Source organism: Nicotiana tabacum, chromosome 24 (assembly GCF_000715075.1).
Source record: "Nicotiana tabacum cultivar K326 chromosome 24, ASM71507v2, whole genome shotgun sequence".
In the NCBI taxonomy this organism is placed as follows: Eukaryota; Viridiplantae; Streptophyta; class Magnoliopsida; order Solanales; family Solanaceae; genus Nicotiana; species Nicotiana tabacum.
The window spans coordinates 100,357,808-100,379,679 of NC_134103.1; positions in this window are offsets into that span (position 1 = coordinate 100,357,808).

Genomic DNA, 21,872 nt, shown 5'->3' on the forward strand with positions numbered 1-21,872 from the left:
TCGATTCCCGCCAAGATTCTCTCCCCTAGTGCGGTTGCAACGACTCTTGTCTACGAGCTCGATACTGGCTCGAGCTCGGTATTGGGTCGAGCCCTCGGCCTTGGTTCGAGTTCGGCATTCGGGGTGAGTGTCAATCGGTCTGTGCGTCTCCGTCAACCTTCACGTTGCCTTGCGGTTCGATTTGGTCATGGGCTCGATAATCATACCGAGCCAATTCCCCGATCGGTCTTGGAGCTCGAAGCTTGTTTGTACTATCTTCGGAACTCGTCTCGAAGTCTCACTTCGGTCGCTTACTATTCGAACTCGATCAAACGTACGAAGGCCGAAATCTATTTTGACCGCATACATACATATAAAATAAAATTTGTTTGGTGCCTCTCTCTCTCTCTCTCTCTCTCTCTCTCATATATATATATATATATATATATATATATATATATATATATATATATATATATATATATATATATAGCAATTTAATAAAACATGAACTAGAAATGGAGATAGAGAGAAGGAAGAGATTTTCTTCTTCAATTGTGTGTAGTTTCCTATCTATTACAAGGCCTTTATATAGGCATGAAAAGTGAAGAAAAACATTTCATTGAATATGTCATTAAGCATAGAAATATGTCATTGAATATGTCATTAAGCATTTGAGAAGATCATGGAGGAAGAGTAGGCATCCACCATAATTTGATTTTTCTTATAACACTCCCCCTTGGATGTCCATAGATAATGTGCCTCGTTAAAACCTTATTAGGAAAAAACCATATGGCAAAAAAATCCTAGTGAAGGAAAAAGAGTACACATGTTTAGAAATACGCCTTTTAGTTGCTTCGTTAAAAACCTTGCAAGGAAAACCCAGTGGGACAAAACCTTGTAAGAAAAAAAGAGTACAACGCGTATTAATTCCCCCTGATGAGAGCATCAATTCACATCCTTGAGCCTTCACATCCCAATCTTGTACACTAGTTTCTTGAAGATTGACGTCGATAGAGATTTGGTGAACAAATTAGCCATATTATCACTTGAACGGATCTGTTGCACATTGATATCACCATTCTTTTGAAGATCATGTGTGAAAAATAACTTTGGTGAAATGTGCTTTGTCATATCCCCTTTTATAAATCCTCCCTTCAACTGGACTATGCATGCAGTATTGTCTTCATACAAAATTATGGGTAGTTTGTCACACTTCAAACCACATTTGTCTCGAATAAGGTGTATTATAGACCTCAACCATACACATTCTCGACTTGCTTCATGAATAGAAATTATCTCAGCATGATTAGATGAAGTAGCCACGATTGAATGCTTAGTCGATCGCCAAGATATGGCAGTGCCTCCATATGTAAACACATAGCCTGTTTGAGATCGAACCTTTTGTGAGTCGTATAAATACCCAGCATCGGCATAACCAACAAGATCAGGACTGCAACCATTGCCATAAAATAATCCCATATCGGTAGTCCCTTTTAGATACCGCAATATGTGTTTGATTCCATTCCAATGTCTCCTTGTAGGAGCAGAGCTATATCTTGTTAAGACATTAACTGAAAAAGTTATGTCAGACCTTGTAATGTAAGAAAGATACATTAGTGCACCAATTGCACTAAGATATGGTACGTCAGGACCAAGAAGCTCTTCATTATTTTCATGAGGTCAGAATGGATATGCTTTATCCATATAAAATGCTTTAAAATTATTTTAGTATATGTTGATTGATGGATAAAAATTTCATCTTTCATATACTCAATTTGTAGACCAAGACAAAATTTTGTCTTTCCAAGATCTTTATTTCAAAGTCTTTCTTTAAATAGTCTACTACTTTAGGAAGCTCTACTTCTTTAGGAAGCTCCCTAGGAGTTCCAATGATATTTAAATCATCAACATACATGGTGATTATAACAAATTTAGATCCAGATCTTTTTATAAAGACACAAGGACAAATTGAATAATTCTTGTACCCTTCTTTCAACAGGTACTCACTCAGGTGATTATACCACATGCGCACTGATTATTTCAATCCGTATAAGGATTTTTGAAGCTTTATTTAATAAATTTCTTGGAAATCTTAATATACTTCAGAACAATTTAAATCCTTCAATGATTTCCATTATACGCATATCACGTTTTTCTTGTATTGCCAGATTAAAACCTGAAATGGCGACATCCACCATAAGAGAACATGTCTCTATATAATCAATGCCAGGATATTTACAAATCTTCTTGTGACACAAGTCATCTTTATGTCTATCGACTTGACCTTTTTTCCGCACAAGAACACATTTATACCTCCACTGGCTTTATACTTTCAGGTGTTGGGACTATCCGTCCAACTTCATATTTTTCAGGTGAAATCAATTTTTATTGCGTATTTTTCATTTGGCCAATCATTTATCTTTCCAAATTTCATGACAGATTTGAGCTCAAGATCCTAGTCAATATTAATAATATTGAGCGCTACATTATATTAACAATATCATCGATGATCATTTTATATCGGTTCTACTATTATCCAATAAAGATATAACTTATTGAGATCTCTTTATCTTATTATTTTCAGGTACCTGAGCCTCTCCCATGAGGTCTTATGAAGTGTTATGTCGTGGTGCTTTTCTAGAGCACTTGCCTTCTTATTATGACCATCTTGAACATTTGCTCCTCTCCTTCTTCAAGGAGTTATATCTTTGGAACCGATTAGTCTATTATGCTTTATGCATGCCATGGACTCTATTCATTATGAACTTTATTTTATTTGGAGTATTAGCAGTTGAATATGACATTTAGTTTTGGGTCAGCAAATACGCCTAGCAATATTTTGCAAATGAATTATCACTTGAACTTCAAGTTCACATTTTCTCGTATGAGGATCTCGATGTACTCATAATAATTCATTACATGCATTACTTTTTTAGCTTCCCATTTTCTCCCCCTATTGTTGAGATCACCAACACATATCCCTAGCCTTATTTGGGGATCTATCTTTGTGCATTGTGGTGGAATAATTTAATCATATAGCACATTCATATTTCTAGATAAAAATTATTTGGTTCCTGACCCTGAACCGATTGTGATAGGGATAACTTATCATAACTTGGCTATGCGTACAAGTGTTGTTGTATATTAAATAATACATCATATACCAAATTTTATTTTGGCAATTTTGTTCTCATAACCAATGGTTTAGATATAATTGGAGGCATACAATTTCTGCTAAACCAACTTGGATTTAAACCAGTATTATCAAGATAAATCATCATAATTTATATTCTGGAACTGTGCTCTAATAATTTGAGCAATCAATCTTGCAAAAGCCAAACTATAAGTTGATAACAAATACACATGTGACCATATAATAGATGCATCTATTAAAATCATATAATAGTAAACGGTCCACATGGAAGGTGACTGGGCCCATATATTTATCACCTTTTATTCGTTCCAGAAATCAAAGGATTTAATCTCAACCTTAACTGGTATATCGTGAGAATAAGCAGCACAAGAGAATTCTTGAAGAATCTTATATTTCTTCAATATATGCCAATATAATTCTCAATTAATTTTTTCGCATCATAATTGAACCGAGATGGTCAACCGGTCATGCCAACTAATATTTATTTCAGTAAACCTCTAGTTTACTTGTGGCTTATGATTGCATCATCATGCTTATACTTGTGTAGTACAAATAGAAGAAAAGTCAGGTAACCTTTCATATTTACCCGGTATGATTATAGTAATATAAAGATATTCAATCTTCTTTTCATTTATAGTCTCAATATGCCAACCACTTTGGCTAATATATTTGTAAATCAAAATATTTCTTTTGATACTTACTACAATATTAATGTCATGAACAATTTCATTCATCCGGGTAGTAACAAATTAGTTCTTTCAGAACTCTTAACTGCTTTTGAACTACAAGATCTTTAGTCACACCATCCATATAATGAATGTCTCCTTCACAAAGAGAATCATATCATAATAATTGTCATGTTCAAAATCATCACAAGCAAAATAATTTCTTGCTTTAATTTTGCTTTTAATATCTTTCATAAGGCATGACAAAATATTATTTGGCGTATCACATGTATGTGACCAATGATATATTCATGTAACTACACAATAATATTCATTATCTTTCTTTTTCTCAAACCTTCCTTAGAGATGAGTTGTAGTATTTATCCAACTATGCACAAGTACATTATTATGCATAATCTTTATCATATATATATATTTTCATATTCGCTTTCAGGAATGAGTATGCAATCTCAATGTTTATCACAAGTCACATTCTCTTCAAAGAATTTCTCCCTTTTTATAATTACCATATTGATAACTATTATTATTTTGGCCTTTCACATGCCCGCATTCATTGGTCAACCACTTGTCTTTATTTAGACTTATCATGCACTGCTATCACATTCACTTCAAGAATGGAGCAAGTCAAGTGGGACAAGCTTCATGCTTTTTCATGAAAATTATATTATTTTTTCTTTAGTTATTATTATTATTATTATTATTATTATTATTATCAATATGGTGCATTAGGACTCAAACCCAATGCATTACCCATATAAAGGCATGCTAGGCCATAATGCGTTGATAGATAATGCGTTGGCATAACATGATGTATTTCATTAGGATATATGCCAATTTTGCTTTCAATGAAATACATCATGTTATGGTAAAAATATTATTAAAATTACCTTAATAATTATCTATCATAGTATGTAAAAGGTCAGAACATATATATACGTTGGAATATTATCTTTGTCCTATAAGAGATGTAGCAAATAAAGACATACCTTTCCAATTTTTTATTTCACTGGATACAATTGAAAAAAATATTTTTACTAAACACTGCACATAAAGTTAATGCAAAGATATGAAAGTATGAACGGGTTTAGATGGATGTAAAACTTATCTTTGTATTATCATCCAAGACATTTTTCATTGTACTTGATCTCATTACCTGCTTATAATTTACATAGTCTTGACGTAGAAGATCATGAAATGAGCAATTCGTGATGATAACGTGTTATAAAATAAAAGCAACTTAGTAAAACATGAACAAGACATGTTGTTATGAAATAAAAGCAATTTAATAAAACATGAACAAGAAATGGAGATAGAAAGAAGGAAGAGATTTTCTTCTTCAATTGTGTGTATTTTCCTATCTATTACAAGGCCTTTATATAGACATGAAAAGTGAAGAAAAATATGTCATTGAATATGTCATTAAGCATAGAAATATGTCATTGAATATGTCATTAAGCATTTGAGAAGATCATGAAGGAAGAGTAGACATCCACCATAATTTGATTTTTCTTATAACAATATATTATATTTTGAATACATTTGACACAACCCAAAAGTATAACTAAGTTTTCAAAAACTTTGTGAGGTTATTGGTTCAATTTTAACTGGCCATAGTCTCTTTTAATTTTTTAACTTTTTCTTTTTTGAACCCCTTAAGCGAAAATCTTGTTTCCATCAGTGAGTAGATGTTGATATGATAGGATATATATATATATGGAGCCTCGTATAGACCTGCTTTCTTTGTAAGATGGTAATATAACTGTTTCAATCGCCAGCAGATTGTGTAATTTAGCATTTGTTGTCGAGGAACCAACAAAAATCGTTTGTTTTTTTTCTCTCCCTCTTGTCATTAGTGGGATATATTATTTAACGGCTAATGAAGTATGGTACGTAACTATTTTCAGTTATTGACAGGAAGCAACATTTCAGATTACATATTAGTTAAGACTAACAACCGAAAAACCGCACCAAATCGAAAAGTCAAATCAAACCGATTAAAAAATCCCGACTTGGTTTGTTTTGATTTGGTTTGGTATTGAGTAAAAAAACTCGAACCAACCCGACATATAAATATATAATTTTTATATATACTTTTAAAATTTTATATAGAATTTTCTTTAAAAAATATCCAGAAATATTTGGGATTCTCTTGCGGGATATAAATTTTAATAGATTATGAAGTGCTCCATATTTATTGACCTTAAATAATGGGTTGTATGACCACTTTCTTATCAAGTGTTACAGAAATGCGTCTATCTCTTTGTTCTTCCATATTCATATCATATGTTAAGATCTATTAAACTCTTATATTTTTTTCGAATGTGAAGTGATTATTAATATATATGTATCATATTGACTTTTATGTTTAATTACTAAATTCGATTAACCTGAAAGTGTACATCAACGAAAACTTATTGTCAGACGACTAAAAAAATAAATATTATGTGTTACTAATAGAATTCCCCCATAAGAATATTTTAATCGATAATATGTTTGTTATTTTTTTATATTTTTACTAAATATATATTTACTTATCAAATATTTAACAAAGTAAGATTGAAATAATATTTAAGTAATAAAAAACCCGAAAACTCGAAAACCCGAAAAACCCGACAAAACCGAACCAATCCAAACTGATATAGTTTGTTTGATTTGATTTTGATAAAAATCGAACCAACTCGATCCATATACACCCCTAGACAGGACATGATTAAGAACATGACAATCAACGACCCAAGTATTTGTTTTTCCTTTCGACACTGAATATTTTGTCGAGGTTTCTTCATAAATATGCTACTGTGCATAGTGTATTATATTATGAAAAGGACTCAACATCACCTAGGAATGGATACGAGTTATGGAATCTGTTATCGAATTTGATGACTCTTACTGTTCCGGAACCTCTGACTATTGGGAGAACGAGTATTCAAAGAATAAATGTGCACAATCGGAGAATCAATCAACTGCCTCCGGGGATTGTGGACATCGGGCATAATGCTGATATGCAGTTATTATTAAGGATTTCGCTGCCCACTACCTAATTTCTGACGTGCTGGCCCAAACTAATTTTTTATCCCCTCCTAATTATATAGTCGACCCAAAAACAGAAAAGTAAGAGATGATCTTGTATACGGTCAAAATTAGGTTTGCCCTTCAAGATTGGAACATGATGGATCAAGGTTCGTCATTGTAATATCGAGCCATGATGCGAAGTTTGGTTGTCGAGCTCGAGCCCCAGAAACCAATCTAGATCGAGATCGGCCAAGTTCAAAATCGAGCCAAAAAACAAAAAAGTCGTTATAGCCGCAATTAGGGGGAGAATCTCGGCAGAAATCAAGGCTTGAATCAAGGAAAAACTAATTAATTAATCTATCGTGTGATCCTCACTATGTATTTTTAATTATATCCAAAATGGGATTCCCCCACTATATTAAGAGTTGTTATCATTTGTAGAAGGGACAGATTCATTTTGAGATATACAGAAAAAAGAGAGCAAATATTAACCTTTTTTGGCTTTTGATATTTAGTCATACTGTTTCTTCTACCAATCATTCTTCACTCAATTTGAAGGTGATAAAACTTGAAGGCTTAGGCTAACTAGTTCATTCGGTTTGCATTCATTTCTTTTATAACTAATTTCGATACTCATTTACATATCTTTTCCAATTTGTATCAAGTTATATCACGTATCCTTAGAACTACGTATAAATTCAACTCTATCCGTTTTTCGGGTAAACAGTTTGGCCCCACCGTGGGGCTAAGGATAATAGTGGTTATTTGATACAAATCTCTTTAAAACACACACTGCTTTACACTTGCTCTTGGAAGTGTCTTTGATTTCAGGCTGAAAATGACGAACTCTCAGTTAATGACCCTACCTATCGACAACGAATCTGGCCATCAAGATAAGAATAACAACGTGACGCCCGGGGATGAAAGGCCACCCGTTGACCCTATTGGGACTCGGGCCGTGGATCCAATTGACGTTAATTCGCATGTGGCCATCAAAGCGAACCAACATTCTGCCCCGAAAACAACATTCATGGTGGAACTCGATCTGCAGTTCGAAATACCCAAAATATTGGAAAGGACGGGATCAGCCTGCGTATGATTTTCGAAATATTGTAAGCTCAACAGGTAGCGATAGCTCAATTGCAGAGCCAAACCCAGGCACCGAGCAGGCCTGAGCCCGATCCACCCCAAGAAGTCACCCACAGAATGGGGCCAGCTGTAGTAAGGTCAAATGAACAAGAATCGGGGACTAACCTCGAAATTATAAAGATGCTCTAGGAACTGACAAAACATATAGAGTCAGGAGAAAAGAGGATTGAAGCAAACGATAAAAAAGTAGAAACTTATAACTTTAGGGTTGATCAGATCCCGGGGGCACCACCAATATTGAAGGGTTTGGATTCCAAAAGGTTCATACAAAAGCCTTTCCCCCTGAGCGCAGCTCCCAAACCGATCCCCAAGAAGTTCCGCATGCCCGAGATTCTTAAATATAATGGAACAACTGACCCCAACGAACGTGTCACCTCTTACATATGTGCCATTAAAGGGAACGATCTAGAGGACGATGAGATCGAATCCGTATTATTAAAGAAATTCAGGGAAACTTTATCAAAGGGAGCAATGATATGGTATCATAATTTACCACTTAACTCTATCGATTCTTTTGCCATGCTTGCAGATTCTTTTGTAAAAGCACACGCCGGAGCTATAAAGGTCAGGACCAGGAAGTCAGACCTTTTCAAGGTAAGGCAAAAAGATAACGAGATGCTAAGAGAGTTTGTATCTCATTTCCAAATGGAACGAATGGATCTACCACCGGTCACGGACGATTGGGCCGTTCAAGCTTTCACCCAAGGACTAAATGAACAAAGCTCAATGGCTTCACAGTAGTTGAAGCAAAACTTGATTGAGTACTCAGCTGTTACCTAGGCCGATGTATATAATCGATATCAATCGAAGATTAGAGTCAAAGATGACCTGTTGGGGGCCCCTTTTGGGTCCGTTATTAAGAGGAGCATCAACCGAGAACCGAGGTCGAACAGGGACTAATACTGGCCGTATAATGGAGATTGTAGGGGCAGCGAACCAGGACGCAACTCCGTACGAGGTGAAAGGAGAAGTGATCGAGGCCAAGGGTCTCGAGGGCTGATGAACAAGAATGGTTTCGACAGGCATACCAGACCTAAGGAAGCACCGCGATTTTCAGAGTATAACTTCAACATTAATGCATCCGCCATCGTATCGGCTATCGAACACATCAAAGATACTAAATGGCCTCGACCTCTACAGACCGATCCAGCCCAGAGAAATCCCAATCAAATGTGCAAGTATCAAGGTACCCATGGCCACAGAACGGAAGATTGCAGGCAGTTGAGAGAAGAGGTAGCCCGGTTATTCAATGAAGGGCACCTTCGAGAGTTTTTAAGTGACTGGGCCAAGAATCATTTCAAAAATAGATAATTCAATAGACAAAATGAACAAGAAGAGCCATAACACATTATCAACATGATCATCGTAGAGATCAATGACCCCCAGGGGCCAGTGCTTAAACGCAATAAGATGTCGATTGTAAGAGAGAAACGATCTCGAGCTCAGGATTACATACCAAAACGAACCTTGTCCTTTCATGACGAAGACGCAGAAGGAATCATGCATCCCCATAACAACGCACTGGTAATATCTGTACTTATGAATAAAACTCAAGTTAAGCGTGTGTTAATTGATCCAGGTAGTTCGGCCAACATCATTCGATCGAGGGTCGTAGAGCAACTCGATCTACAGGACCAGGTCGTGCCCGCAACCCTGGTACTAAACGGATTCAACATGGCATGTGAAACTACTAAGGGCAAGATAATTCTGCCAATAAACATGGCCGGGACCATCCAAGAAATGAAGTTCCACGTGATCGAGGGCGACATGAGGTATAACGCCCTGTTCGGGAGGCCGTGGATCCATAACATGAGAGCAGTACCCTCGACCATTCACGAGGTTCTAAAATTCCCAACACCAGAGGGAATCAAAACAATCTACGGGGAGCAACCATCCGCAAAGGAAATGTTTGACGTTGATGAAGTGATTCCGATATCATCACTCTCATCGATAAAGGGATCAAATTCGAAGGAAGAACGAGATACCAAATAGCAATCACAAACGTCAGCCTCGACCCAACTAGAGAAGCAGAAGACTGATGAAGATGATGATTATGGGATCCCTCGATCCTTCGTGGTCCTCGATGATTCTGACGCTACCAAATCAACTGTCGAAGAACTGGAGCAAATCACACTAATCGAACATCTTCCCGAACGAAAGGTATACCTGGGCAAGGGGTTAAGTCCCGAACTCAGAAAAAAGCTTATTCAATTTCTTATAGCTAACATGGACTGTTTCACTTGGTCCCATCTTGACATAATAGGAATCCCACCGGAAATCACCACTCATAGACTAAGCTTGGATGCGAAATTCAATCCGGTGAAGCAAAAAAGAAGGCCCCAGTCCGAGGTCAAACATACCTACATCAAGTACGAGGTAATCAAACTTCTCAAAATAGGATCCATTCGAGAAGTAAAGTACCCTGAATTGTTAGCAAACATGGTGGTGGTCCCTAAGAAGAGAAACAAACTTAGAATGTGTATAGATTATAAAGACCTGAATAAAGCATGCCCCAAGGATTCTTTTCCTTTGCCCAATATCGATCGTATGATCGATGCCACGGCTGACCACGAGACTCTCAGTTTTCTCGATGCCTACTCTGGGAATAACCAGATACAGATGAACCCGAAGGATCGGGAAAATATCTCGTTTATTACTAAGTACGATACCTATTGTTATAACGTAATGCCATTCGGTCTAAAAAATGCTGATGCAACTTATCAATGCCTAGTAAACCGAATGTTCGAAGACAAATAGGAAAATCAATGGAAGTTTATATTGATGACATTTTAGTCAAGTCCCTATGAGTAGAGGACCATTTAAAGCATTTGCAGGAGGCTTTCGATATACTGAGGGAGTACAATATGAAGCTCAACCCCGAAAAGTGTGCATTCGGGGTTGGCTCGAGCAAGTTTCTTGGTTTTATGGTGTCCAATCGGGGAATCGAGATCAACCCCGATAAAATCAAAGCTATCGAGGATATCACGGAAGTGGATAATGTAAAGGTCGCACAGAGGCTGACGGGACGGATAGCCGCCCTAGGACGATTCATTTCGAGACCCTCAGATAGGAGCCACCAATGTTTCTTGCTGCTTAAGAAGAAGAGCAATTTTGCATGGACCCTGGAATGCCAGCAGGCCTTGGAGGAACTAAACCGGTATTTATCGAGCCCACCGCTACTTCACACCTTGAAAGTGGACGAACGTCTTTACCTGTGCTTGGCAGTCTCAGAGATAGCGGTAAGTGGAGTCCTGGTCCGAGAAGAACAAGGTACGCAATTCCCTTTCTATTATGTTAGTCGGATCTTAGGTGAGGCCTAAACTAGATATCCACACTTAGAAAAATTAGCACTTGCTTTAATAAGCACCTCTAGGAAACTAAAACCATACTTTCAATGTCATACAATATGTATTGTAACAACTTATCCTCTTCGAAACATTTTTCACGAACCTAAGCTTTCGGTTCGATTGGCCAAATGGGTCGTAGAAATCAGTGGGTACGATATTGAGTATCGACCCCGAACCGCCATCAAGTCTCAAATCTTGGCGGACTTCGTGGCTGACTTTACGCCGGCCTTCATACCCGAGATTGAAAAAGAACTACTAATAAAATCGGGTACATCTTCGGGAGACTGGACCCTCTTTACAGATGGTGCTTCGAACGCGAAGGGGTCCGGACTAGGCATCGTACTAAAATCATGCACAGGTAATGTAGTTAGACAGTCTATCAAAACTACAAAATTAACTAACAATGAGGCCGAGTATGAGGCTATGATTGTAGGTCTCGAACTAGCTAGAAGCTTGGGAGTGGAGATCATAGAGGCTAAGTGTGATTCCCTCCTCGTGGTAAACCAAGTTAACGGGACTTTTGAATTCCGAGAAGACCGAATGCAGAAGTACTTGGATAAACTACAGGTGAATCTACATCGACTTAAGGAATGGACCTTGCGACATGTACCTCGAGAACAGAACAGCGAGGCCGATGCTCTTGTAAACTTAGGTTCATCGGTCGAAGACAACGAACTCAACTCGGGGACTGTCGTACAACTCGTGAGATTGGTAATCAAAGAAGGTCACGCCGAGATAAACTTCACAAGTTTAACCTGGATTGGAGAAACAAATACGTAGAGTACTTAAAGAACGGGAAGCTTCCATCAGATCCAAAGGAGTCGAGAGCTCTGCGCACAAAGGCAGCACGGTTCACTTTGTCCGAAGACGGAACACTGTTTAGAAGGACGTTCGATGGACCATTGGCAATATGTTTGGGACCGGGAGATACCGACTATATCCTACGGGAAATTCACGAGGGCACTTGTAGAAATCATTCCGGTGCCGATTCGTTGGTCTACAAAGTAATCAGAGTAGGGTATTATTGGACTGATATGGTCAAGGATGCAAAGGAGTTCGTTCGAAAATGCGACAAATGCCAAAGTCATGCGCATATGATTCATCAACCCGGGGAACTACTCCATTCGGTCCTATCCCCATGGTCCTTCATGAAATGGGGAATGAACGTCATTATCCCTCTCCCATCGGCCCCAGGTAAGGTTCAGTTTATTTTGTTTATGACTGATTATTTCTCTAAATGGGTTGAAGCACAAGCTTTCCAGAAAGTCAGAGAAAAAGAAGTCATAGACTTCATTTGGGAACACATCATATGTCGATTCGGGATGCCCTCCGAGATTGTATGTGATAATAGAAAACAATTCATCAGCGACAAAGTAACTAAATTTCTCGAGGATCACAAGATCAAAAGGATCCTATCAACACCTTATCATCCCAGCGGGAACAGACAAGCTGAATCGACCAACAAAACCATCATCCAAAATCTTAAGAAGAGATTGATCGACGCTAAAGGAAAATGGAAAGAAATACTACCCGAGGTCCTATGGGCATACCGCACAACATCGAAATCCAGTACCGGAGCAACACCGTTCTTGTTGGTTTATGGCGCCAAAGCTCTAATCTCGTTCGAGGTCGGAGAACCTAGCATAAGGTTTTGATATGCAACAAAGGAGTCGAATAACGAGACCATGAATACGAGCTTAGAATTATTGGAGGAAATAGGCGAAGCTGCTCTCGTCTGATTGGCCGCCCAAAAACAGCAGATCGAAAGGTACTACAATCGAAGAACCAATCTTCGACATTTTAACATCAGGGATTTGGTGCTAAGAAAAGTCACCCTCAACACCCGAAATCCGAATGAAGGGAAACTGGGTCCGAACTGGGAAGGACCGTATCAGGTTCTCGAAATCATCGGAAAAGGATCCTACAAGTTTGGCATGATAAACGGCAAACAACTACCGATCAATTGGAACGTATCGCACCTAAAACGATACTACTGCTAAGGTACGGCCCCTCCCATTTTTATTTATATTTCAAAACTAACCCCTGCAGGTGTTCGACCAGAAACAACGATGGATTCTCCAACACGAAGCCTTTAGGTCTGAAAGCACACGTTGCACTCTTTTTCCCTTAGACCGGTTTTATTCCAAATGGGTTTTTAGGCCAGGTTTTTAATGAGGCAACCGTTGATCGTGCTAACTTAGAATAATTCAGCAGTATTCGAGGCTTCTTTACAATCAACCTCGAATACTAGGGGACATTTCCCTCGAATATCAACTTTGATGCGAGTAAGTTACTTCATGGCAGCAGGGTCTCGATAGAAAAAATTTGTAAGGTCCAAACGGTCAAATGAACCATGCCCGTATAGTTTGCTCGAGCCCTGGAACAGAACATATACGCATGTATAATCATCTATAAAGAGATGTATTTTTCTTTACCGATATCTCGTGCCTTAGAAAAAAAAATTTACTTTACAAATGATTACTCTCGATCTACTATGTAAACAGGCTTAAGGGCCGACCATGACCAGAGTTCGAATGATCACCCCTACAATCGGGGACTGTCGTCCGAAAAATAAACGAGATCGAATTATATAAACTCCGAAATTATAAGACCTTTTAGGCAACCCTCGATTTTATAGGCCACGGCCACCCCACTCGGGGACTGACACTTCGGGCAAGCTCGAAGTAAAACGGAAAAATAAGCCCAAGAGGAAAATCCCGAACTAAAGAGGCTACGACTGAATTAACACGGGTCGGAGACGTCCAAATTCCATAACAAAACAGGCCTTTGAATTCTTTCATAAACCGGTTAAAAAGGCTACCCCGGCAAAATTATAAAAGGCTTCGATAATATCAAGCCTCAAAAACTCTAATGAGTACAAAATTATTCGAACTCTCGAACAATTCCTTATTTCATGCCAAGGCATTACAAGTTTCGCAAATACAAATGATAAAAAACTTTTTCAAGCCGAAAAGGGGACAAAGCCATAAACAATCTTTTTACAAAAGCCTAAGGGTTATTTTTTGTCTTGAGTTCGAGAGACCATCCTCGCTCAAATAAAAAACCTAAGGGTTACCTTACTTTGAGTTCGAGCAAGCACTCACTCGATCATAAAGTCTAAGGGCTATACTAATTCAGTTCCAATCAAATTGTCTAAACCTCGGATCTTAGAATACAACTTTATAATTTTATAAGGCGGAAAGGAAGAAAGTTTTTATATATATGTCAAAAAATATTTACAAGGTCAGCATGGCCCGATCAAGTTTCTCTACAAAAGACCGAAACGGTCTTAAAAGACACAAAAAATACTAATCCTAAAAGACTTAGTCCTTTTCGGGAGCAGCATCTTCTCCCTCGAGGCCTCCTTCGCTTTCAGATCCGCTCATACTCCCGGTATCATCATCATCAAGAAAGGCCAACACTCTGGTTTCGACTTCAAGCTCCTTAGCATTCTCGATCTCTTCTGTAAGATCGAAGCCACGAGCATGGATCTCCTTGAGAGTCTCCCTTCGAGACTGGCATTTAGTCATGCTCGGCAACCCAGTTTGCTCGAGCCTGAGCAGCCTCGGCAACCTCCTTTGCTCGAACCTGAGCAGCTTTAGCATCGGACCGGTAGACGGCCACCATTGCATCAGCATTAGCCGTGGCTATTTCGACCTCCGATTTGGCCGCTGCAAGTTCTGTGGCCAGTCTCTCTCGATCAGAAGTTGCTGAGCCCAACCGAGGCAGGAACTCCTCGATTTTCTTGGCTTGCACTAAGACTTTCTCTTTCAAGCTTCGAAGTTGGGTCTCAGCCAAAGCCAGTTGAGCTCGGGCAGCCTCCTTTTCTGAGGCAAGGCGGTCCATGTTCTTCTTCCACTCCTCAGCCTCCGCTTTCACTGCGTCCACTTCAACACGAAGCTGCCTGATCACAGCAAACTTTTGCTGGACCTTTGGGACCGAACTGTTAGCCATCATGCCCGAGTCAGTGTCATTAACTTCAAAGATTCTTTTTACCTGCTCGGCCAGATCAGCTTGTTCTTTTCGAGCTGCTTCTAGGTCAGCCCGAAGTCATTTTGCTTCTCCTTCTCTCTGCTCACTGAGAAGCTTGAAGGAATCTCTCTCCTCAGTAAGCCCTCGGATTTCATCTTCATACCGGCTCAGCTCCTCTCGGGATCGGAAATATGCCTCGTGATGAAGCACATAGGCCTACAAAAATAGAAATAAGGAATTATACAAGGAAAGAAAAATACAAGTATAAAAATTGACAAAGAAAATATGAACTTACCCGATTCAGGGCCTGTTGAGCTTCGTTGAAAAGACAAGACGTTCCCACCTCGCCCGAGCTCTTCTTCGGAGCCTCAAAGTCACTCAGACTGGTGACATCTTCTACCCTAACAAAATAACCACGGAAAGGATCTTCCTCTCCATGGGCTCCCTCCCCATGACAAATCTCCACGGCCTGAGCATCATATATCATCTACTGGGAAAATGAAGGAAACGAGGGGGAATCCCCGATCTCTATTGCCCCAAGTAGGTTTTTTGGGGGTGTCGCCTCCGTCTTGACGAGCCTCAAGACCGGTTTATGCATCGGCATCCACCACCTCTTCAACGGTCTCTTCGCCATAAGGTAAAGCATCTTCGGTTCCCCTAGGCTCGAGAACTTGGGTCGGAGTCTCCTCCTCGACCACATCGAGCCTAGATGGAGCAGTATCAACTCCCACCGGTCCAGAAGTTTTCTGAATATCGGTGCTAGCTCGTGCACGGGCCACCAGTCCAGAATCACCTTCTTCTTCTTCTTCTTCTTCTTCTTCTTCTTCTTCTTCTTCTTCTTCTTCTTCTTCCCTTAGTCTTTGGACTGACTCCATAGTCAGTGGGATTGTGTTCCCCTTGGGTTTACGGGCCGCTCTCTTCTTGGGTTTTTGACCCTCGGAGTTCGAGGGCCTTTTTCTCGTAATCACCTTTGCCGATTTTGAGATAGGCGGTAAAGCTTCTTCATCACCAAACGGGGGTCTCATAGCCGCATCTTTTCCGAGACTTACAAAAGGAGAAAGTAAGTAAACTCATGCTTGAAAAAATGCTTGAACTATAGGCAAATCGGTAAGCCAAGAATAAAGCTTATCATGAGTACGAGCCTCCCACCAGCCCTTTGACAAATCGCGCCACGCACGCTCGGCATATGTTGAGGTCGAAACTAGGCTCCTAACCTAGTTATCGAGGTGGGGAACTGCACCCGACATCCAAGCAACGGCTGCATTGAGAAAAACACTGATAAGAAAGGATGAAGAAGTAAAAACAACAAACAGAAATTAAAGATGGGATCATACTTACGTTTCATATTCCATTTCTCAGAAAATGGCATGCTCACAGTCGGGATTAGGTATGTGGTCTTCATCTGAATAAACCGGCCCATCCAGCCCCGATCTTTGTCTTAATCTATACTCGAGGTGAACGCCTTGGTGGCCCGGCGTTGAAGCTTTATCAGCCCACCTCGGGAGAGTCGAGGGCTATATAATCTTACAAGGTGGTCAAGGGTGAAGGGAAGCCCGTCGATTTTACTCACGAAGAAACGGAGCAGTATCACGATCCTCCAGAAAGAAGGGTGAATTTGGCCAAGGGTCACCTGGTATTTCTTGCAGAAATCGACGATGACCGGATCGAGGGAACCCAGCGTGAAAGAATAAATGTAAACAGTCAGGTATCTTTCCATGTAGGTAGTGATCGCTTCTTCCTGTGCCGGTATCACAACCTCTTTGTTCTCCCAATTGCAATCTTTTTTCACCAGATCAAGAAGGCTTTGGGATATCGAGCATATATATCTCGATACCAGATCACATCGACCAGCAACCGATAAGGGTTTCTCAACCTTAAAGTCGGAATCAATAACATACCCCCCGGGAATAAGTTCTTCAAGGTGTGGCTCCACCACTGGTTTCTCACCGGCCGGCCGAGATGAGAAAGCAACCTCTTTCTGCAGAACGATTTTAGATGTTTTGTCCATTTAGTTTTTGTGAACAAAGAAGAATGAAGATTGAAGTATTTGGTGTTTTAGGAAGAACAAGCAAAGAAATTTGAAAACCTGGAAATAGGGAGCTTTGGAGAAGGCAAAGAACTATGAAGATTGGAATGAAAAAATTTGAAAGTAAAAGTTTGAAATTATGAAGAAGGGGGCTATTTATTGGTTTCACAACGACGGTTCAAAATTGGTAGTGGCCGATCATCGACTGATGCACATTTAATACCTTGGTAACTGGACTGACGAGACGTTTATCGCATGCGTCATAATTGGGTTCGTTGCTGATGTCATTTTCCATCTAGTTGGAGTTTTGAAAATTTATATCGTTTCTCGCTATCTTCTTTCCGAGAAATGAGGGGACTATCTATATACGGTCAAAGCCGGGTTTGCCCTTCGAGATTGGAACATAATGGACCAAGGTTCATCATTATAATATCGAGCCATGATGCAGAGTTTGGTTGTCGAGCTCGAGCCCCAGAAACCAATCTAGATCGAGATTGGCAAAGATCAAGATCGAGCCAAGAAACAAAAAAGCCGTTATAGCCGCAATTAGGGGGAGAATCTCGGCAGAAATCATGGCTTGAATCAAGGAAAAACTAATTAATTAATCTATCATGAGATCCCCACTATGTATTTTTAATTATATCCAAAATGGAATTCCCCTACTATATTAAGAGTTGTTATCATTTGTGGAAGGGACATATTCATTTTGAGATATATAGAAAAGAGAGCAAATACTATCCTTTTTGGCTTTTGATATTTAGTCATATTATTTCTTCTACCAATCATTCTTCACTCAATTTGAAGGTGATAAAACTTAAAGGCTTAGGCTAACTAGTTCATTCGGTTTGCATTCATTTCTTTTATAACTAATTTCGATGTTCATTTACATATCTTTCCCAATTTGTATTAATTTATATCACGTATCCTTAGAACTACGTATAAATTCAACTCTATCCGTTTTTCGGGTAAACAAATCTTTAGGGATATATTCTTTCAAGGTCTCCCACTGTAACATTATTGATAAAAACTTGAGACTTCATTAAATACAAACAAATTTAAATGCTTCATTCTACGTAAAATTGTGCTTAAACAAAATTCGCGCACACTCAAAAGTTATGATTTCTTGTTTGCTTTTTATTATTTTACTCTTTCCAACAAGCAAATAAATTGTTGGGATTTTAAGCTTGTGTAGCTTAAAGAGGGTGAATGAGAAATGGAGGAAAAATGAAATATTTGAGTTTTCCTTGGCAAAGGGACATTGTCCCATATCGGAGGAAGAAAAGGCTTTTGATGGGTATATATATAATTTCTCTTCTTCTAGCTCTTAAAGAGTTAAGAAGAAGGCAAGCCTCGCGCCGTCGTCGTCGTCGTCGCTCGGCTTCGGCTTCGGATTCGGATTCGGATTTGGATTTGGTCAAAGATCGATTGATTGATTAATCTTTTTGGACAAAATTCCTTTTAATTAATTAAATAAATAATTAACGAAAAATTCAATCCGGAATAACCTATGACCCGCGACCCGGTTCGCGGTTCGGTTAGGCCCGTTTTCTTTCCCGAATTATTTTAAATACATTTTCCCGCAAATATTTCAAACAACCCTGTTCCAATAGTCATGGTTGTTTCTAAAAGGTTGCAAACCTTTTCAGAAACAATGCCAGCAACTCTATAAATAGAGTTTGAATCCCAGAATCTTTCCTTATAAATTTTCTGAGCTTCTTCTTCTTCTTCTTCTTCTGCACAATAAATTCCAGTATGTTTTACAGCCTTTGAGTGGCTCGATGTTCACCGGCATTTTGGTACCAACACTCCGGTGAGTTAAATCGTTCTATCCTGGGAGAATATATTCCAGCACCTCGGGTACTTGAGGGGAATAATTTCCTTAAGGACACACTGTGTATTCAGTGGGCTCGATTTATTCCTATACTATTTTTTTTTCAGAATCTATTTCGTTAAACAAGTATTACTAACTTTCTATTTTGTTTTTTCAGAAAGTTTAATTGTTTATTACAGCAATACAGAATTATAACATTCTTAAGGAAATTACTTTATTATATTCTGTATTTTGTTTGTGGAGATTAAAACCTGTGTGGTTTTCTACTCCTTCTGAATTTTACTATTCTGATTTGAAGATATAAAAAACTTCATCAGAGTATTGAAATTCATAAAACGATTTGAAGAACATAAAAACTTCATCGTTTTTCTGTGAAACAGTATATTAAAACTTCGATTTTATTTATTATACATACTGTTTTTGTTAATAACAATATTGCTTACTGTTCTAATTTTGCTATTAATTGAACTTTTCTGTTGTTTACAGTGAGAAATGGCAATTGATAACGGAAACTCTTCTGCGACTAGTGCGACAACGACGACAGCCTCGTCAAGCCGAACTGTTGTTCCACCGGCAGAGAAACCAGGGAAATTTTTCGGAGCCAACTTCAAAGGATGGCAGCAAAGGGTGTTCTTCTGGCTTACCACACTTGGTATGCAGAAATTCACTAGTGAACAACCTCCAGTGCCTGTTGCTGACATGCCGGACAACGAGAAATTCATGATTGTTGAGGCGTGGAAGCAGGCAGATTTTCTTTGCAAAGGCTATATCTTAAGCGCTTTAGAGGATGACTTGTACAATATGTACAGTGTGATGAATACTTCGAAAGAATTATGGAACGCACTTGAGAAGAAGTACAAGACTGAAGATGCATGCTTGAAGAAGTTCGTGGTTGCCAAGTTTCTAGACTATAAAATGATAGACAGTAAAACTGTTGGAACCCAAGTTCAGGAGCTTCAACTTATTTTTCATGACCTTATTGCTGAAGGTATAGTCGTGAATGAAGCATTTCAAGTGGCTGCAATGATTGAAAAATTGCCTCCTTCGTGGAGAAATTTCAAGAACTATCTTTAAGCACAAGCACAAAGAAATGAAGTTGGAAGATCTTGTGATTCATCTCAAGATTGAGGAAGACAACAAAACAGCCAAGAAGAAGTCTCGTGGAAATTCAACGATCATGGGAGCTAATATCGTTGAGGAGACTACTCCAAAAAGGAAGAAGAGAAAGAGGTCTTCTGGACAGACTAAGGAGCAGAACAAAAAGAAATTCAAGGGTAGCTGCCACAATTATGGAAAAACCGGTCACAAAGCCCCTGATTGTCGTCTCCCGAAAAAGTATAAGAAGAAGGGACAGGACAACATAGTGGAGAAGAATGATGATATTGATGATCTGTGTGCAATGCTTTCGGAATGCAACCTAGTTGGAAATCCGAAGGAGTGGTGGATTGACTCTGGAGCCACTCGACATGTTTGTGCTATCAAGGAAGCATTTGCGACTTACTCTACTGCTGGTCCCGAAGAAGAGCTTTCCATGGGAAATACTGCAACAGCCAAGAATGAAGGTTATGGGAAGATATTCCTGAAGATGACTTCCGGCAAGGTGTTAATGCTCAACAACGTTCTTTATGTTCCTACTATTATGAAGAATTTAGTTTGTACTTCTTTGCTTGTTAAGAATGGATTCAAATGTGTATTTGTTTCTGATAAAGTTATTGTAAGCAAGAATGAAATGTATGTTGGAAAGGGCTACCTCACAGAGGGCCTCTTCAAACTAAATGTAATGGTTGTTGACAGTATGAATAAAATTGCAGCTTCTTCTTATTTATTGGAGTCAAATGATTTATGGCATATTTGTTTAGGACATGTCAATTACAAAACCTTGCAGAAGTTAATTAATTTAGAAGTGTTGCCTAAATTCGAGTGTAATAAATCAAAATATCAAATATGTGTTGAGTCTAAGTTTGTAAAACATCCTTATAAGTCTATTGAAAGGAATTCAAATCCTTTAGACTTAATTCATACTGACATTTGTGATATGAAGTCGACACCATCTCGAGGTGGGAAAAAGTATTTTATTACTTTTATTGATGACTGCACTCGATATTGTTATGCTTATTTGCTTAATAGTAAGGATGAAGCAATTGAAGCATTTAAGCAATACAAGAATGAAGTGGAGAATCAATTGAATAAAAAGATCAAAATGATTAGAAGTGATAGGGGTGGAGAATATGAATTTCCATTTGCAGAAATATGTTCGGAATATGGAATTATCCATCAAACTACTGCACCTTACACACCTCAATCCAATGGAATTGCGGAAAGGAAAAATCGGACATTAAAGGAAATGATGAATTCTTTATTAATAAGTTCTGGATTACCGCAGAGTTTGTGGGGCGAAGCTATCCTTAAAGCTAACCGAATACTCAACAGAGTACCCCACAGCAAAACGCAATCTATTCCATATGAAAAATGGAAAGGAAGAAAACCCAACTTGAAATATTTCAAAATGTGGGGGTGTCTAGCAAATGTACAAGTTCCTTTACCTAAAAGGGTTAAAATTGGACCAAAAACTGTTGATTGCGTTTTCATTGGATATGCTACAAACAGTAAAGCATGTCGGTTTTTGGTTCATAAATCCGATAATCCCAAAATTCATGTTAATACGGTAATGGAATCAGATAATGCTGAATTCTTTGAAAACATCTATCCGTAT